Source organism: Ctenocephalides felis, unplaced genomic scaffold (assembly GCF_003426905.1).
Source record: "Ctenocephalides felis isolate EL2017-DRISC unplaced genomic scaffold, ASM342690v1 CF-g0.4_SCAFFOLD_01886, whole genome shotgun sequence".
Taxonomy (NCBI): domain Eukaryota; kingdom Metazoa; phylum Arthropoda; class Insecta; order Siphonaptera; family Pulicidae; genus Ctenocephalides; species Ctenocephalides felis.
Genome location: NW_020538040.1, coordinates 5500174 through 5504731, shown reverse-complemented (window position 1 = coordinate 5504731; position 4558 = coordinate 5500174).

Here is a 4558-nt window from a genome sequence, read left to right as displayed (position 1 = left end):
TTTGGTTAAAGTTTGCCATTTAGCAGTGTCCTATTTCTCATTTTATATAGAATTTTAGTTTGCTCGTCTGTAGAGTCCATTGTAAGAACAGATTCATATTTGGATATTTGTGCTATAAAAAATTACTATTAACTTTTAATAGATATTGAAATTTTACAGTTTGATTGTCAGTAGAGTCCTGTATTAAGGAACAAATACACAATTTTATTCTAAAAATAAAAATTTGTAGAAAGTAGAGTTCTTTTTTGTCTTCATAATTTTAGATAAAATGCTACTAATTTATTTATAAAAGTTAAGATTCGATTTGCTCGTTTGTAGAGTTCCTTCTTTTCTACTTAGAACTTCTATAGGTCAGAAAACTAATTAAAATAAGACGAAAAGGGACTCTACTATCGAACTATTTAGTGATTATGAAATATTATATAAAGGGACTCTACTGACAAACAAACTAGCCTTATTAACAAAAATCAAGTTAAAAAGGATGAAAAAAGAACTCTACTGACGAGCAAACTAAAATTTGTGATAATAAATTTTATTGAGTGAGAAATAAAAAGGGACTCTACTGACGAGGAAACTAGATGTTAATATGAGAAACAAAAATTTCTCAAAAAAAGAGCAAACAAGATTTTCTTTACGGACTCTACTAACAGAGGAATAGACAAAGTAACTCTATCATATCCCGTGACCTCTACGTGACCTTCAACTAATCACTATCATCATATCGGCAGTCGATTCGACCACTTTATTCGAATTTGAAGCGAAAGCCGCTTTTCTTTCTAAATGTCAAATATATATATTATATATATATATATATATATATATACATATATATATATATATATATATATATATATATATTAGAGATGGGTAACTCACTCCGGAGTTATCACTCCGATACAACTCCTCCCTCGGAGTGAATCCGAGTGGAGTCGTTTCACAGGATTTGTCATATCCGACATTCCTAAAATGGTATTAAATCTCTTAACTCGTGCAGGCATTTACTGTTTTTTGGCGTTTTTGCCATGGGAAGGATGCGGTCGCTTTCTCGTCTCTAGTTTTATGACCTTTTAGGTATCAAACTCAAAAATAATACCATTGTGTATTTTCCAGAAAATACAAAAGTGTTACTTCAAAGATACAGAACAATGAAATTGTGTTCAAGTGTGAATAGCTCAAATGTATAATTTATTGAATAGTAAGGGGTCATATTTCCAACTACGACAATCTTTGGCCGTGAATGACGGCATTCAGGAATACAAATACCGAAAAATACACGAAACAAAATACATTTAATCTGGTTTTTCAATAGCCTGAAATAACAATACTTTAGAGTGCAAAATATATCAGTGACGTCAATAGTATTTAAGCAGTAAAAAATATATAGTATTAAATTTTTACTTTTACACAATTATATAATTGTGTTTAAAGTAATAATATGCTAATTGAAATACCCGATATAATATTAATTCTCGAATGGAAATAGCAGAAGAAAAAATTAGAAATCAGAAGTATTATTATTTGGTGAAAATATTTTATGATAAATGTTTTGCTTTCATTACAAAGTTTACTACATTATTTTAATATAAAATTAATCCAAAAAATCTATTATTTTCTCATCAGAAGAAGAAAATAATTAAATTGAATTTGATTCTTAAGTTTTGCGTTTCTACTTTGGTCAACACTGTTAAAATTACGAGTCATTGAGTCGAACATGTGGTGTACCGAAAAGTTTTACAACTCGTCATTTACTTGTGATTTTTTTAGAAAAATTATTTCATTGATATTTTTTAATTTTAATTTTATTCATAAATTTTCATTTAAAAAAATTAAATGGGATTTCACAATTCTTTGATGCATAAACAACGCATTATAGAACACATTTGTGTCGAGTATTTCGGTTTCAAAGTAGTCGGAGTCGTGGAGTTGTTAAGCGGATATAACTCCTCCCTGAAGTGGAGTCAAATCCGAGTCGATCCGGCTTCGGATATGATAAGCCCATCTCTAATATATATATAGGCGGCGGGGGCGACGGCAGCGATAATGCTAATAGTTCGCGCGTTGCATTCGTTGCATTCATTGCATTATCATCTTTATCGTAGTAGTAGTTCAATTAGAGACCGTTTTCTAATTATCATAACTATTTTCGATGGCGAAAGAAAATTTCCAACGAAATTAAATAATAATGACCCGCGAAGTGAGGACGAAATCGCAAAAGGTCGATAAGAACAAAGTAACTCTACTGACTTGCAATTCGAACATCGACATTTAAGTAGACTCTTTTGGTGCCCATATAGAAATTTATGCTTGCTCGTCAGTAGAGGCCCTTTTCAATTTGCTCGTCAGTGAGGTCCTTTTTCCTTTTCCTTTTTTTGCCCGTCAGTGAAAGTGGTTATAAGTAAATTATTTCAGTTTGCTTCTTTTCTCGTTATATAATATTTACTCTTATCGTTATATATTATTTATTTATTCGATCGTCAGTACAGTCCTTTCTGCTCTTTTTAAAATTTGCTCGTCAGTAGAGTTCATTTTTTGCTATTTTTTTAATTTGCTTGTCAGTAGAGTTCTTTCTTGCTCTTTTTTAAACTTTGCTCGTCAGTAGAGTTTTTTTGCTACTTTTTTAATTTGCTCGTCAGTAGAGTTCTTTTTAAAATTTGCTTGTCAGTAGAGTTTTTTACTCTTTTTAAAATTTGCTTGTCAGTAGAGTTTTTTACTCTTTTTCAACGTGCTTGTAAGTAGAGTTCCTTTTTTTACTATTTTTCTGAATTTGCTGGTCAGTAGAGTTTTTCTTGCTTTTTTAATTTTTTACTATGCTTTTTTACTTTTTTTTAATTTGCTTGTCAGTAGAGTTCCTTTTGTTCCTAACTTCAAATCACATTTGCTCATCAGTACAGTTCTTTTCATTCTTATTTTAATAAATTTGCTTGCCAGTCGAGTTTTTTTTCCGTTCTTTTTTATTTTACGTCAGTAGAGTTTCATTTTCTTCATTATATGATTTGTATTAAAATTTAGTTTACTCATCAGTAGAGTCCCTTTTGTTCCTCATATCTGAATTTCGTTTAATCTTAAATAGAGTTCTTTTGGTTCATGATATCAAAATACAATTTGCTCGTCAGTAGAGTTCTTTTTTGTTCTTTATAAATTTGCTCGCCAATAGAGTTTCTTTTTAAATTGTTTCTGTATTTTGCTCGTCAGTAGAGTTCTTTTATGCTCTTTTTTACTTAATTTACTTGTCAGTAGAGTTCTTTGCTTTTTTTCAATTTGCTCTTCAGTAGAATTCTTTTTTACCCTTTTTAAAATTTACTCGTCAGTAAAGTTCTTTTATGCTCTTTTTAAAATTTGCTCGTCAGTAGAGTCCTTTTATATTTCATTTCTCCAGTTTGCTCGTCAGTAGAGTCCTTTTTGTACTTAATTTATAAATTCAGTTTGCTCATCAGTAAACTTGCTTTTTGCTATTATTTTAGTTTGCTTTAGAGTCCCTATCGATTTAATTCTAGTTTGCTCGTCAGTAGAGTCCCTTTAAACAAACTTACACGCACTCTGCCCTGAATAATTTACTATAACCTTTAAACAACTCATAATTCTTAACAAAAATTCCATATCATCTATTATTACGTAACTGTCACCGTTTAAATTTAAATATTGTTTTTGTCATCGGACATATTTTATTTATAGAGTCTCTCGAAAAGGTCATCATGGGGTCAGTGTGACGGGGTCACCAGTTAGAACAAGTGACCGACCATATTATTATTATTATTATAATCATATTTATTAATCGACACTTTTTTGTTTTTTTCTTGTTTTTTATCGAGAAAGTGCGAAGGACGCCGATAGACCGTTTAAAAGATAATTACTCATCCGATAATTAATTCTAATTGCTCAATCGTCAATCGATAGAATCGATCGATAAGATAAATCGTCCGATCGATCTATCGATAATTATGGTCGATGAGCAAATCGATAAGATGAGCTTTTAATAATGGTCATAAATCATATTAGTCATGAAACGTGGTTTTTTATTTCTATTGCGATTTGTGTGTAAATGATGAGTTGTCGACATTGTACATAAAAAGACATTGTCGACAAAAAGGGACTCTACTGACGACCAACCTGTGGAAATTAAATAAAAGGGGACTCTACTGACGAGCAAACTGACTGAGAAAATAAAAATGGGACCCTACTCACGAGCAAACTAAAAATAAATAATATAATAAAAAGGAACTCTATTAATGAGAAAGTTGAGTAAAAATAAATAATAAAATAAAAAGTAACTCTATTAATGAGAAAGTTGAGAAACAAAATATAGAAGGGACTCTACTGACGAGCAAACTGACCGAGAAAATACTCTACTGACCAGCAAACGTAGAAATAAAATAAAAAGGAATTCTACAAGCGAAAAAACTAATAAAATATTAGAAAAGAGACTCTACTGACAAGCAAACTGAGAAGAAAATTGAAATGGGACTCTACTGACGAGTAAACTGATCGAGAAAATTCAAAAGGGACTCTACTGACGAGCAATCAATAGGAATTAAATATGAAAGGACTCGACTGACAAAAA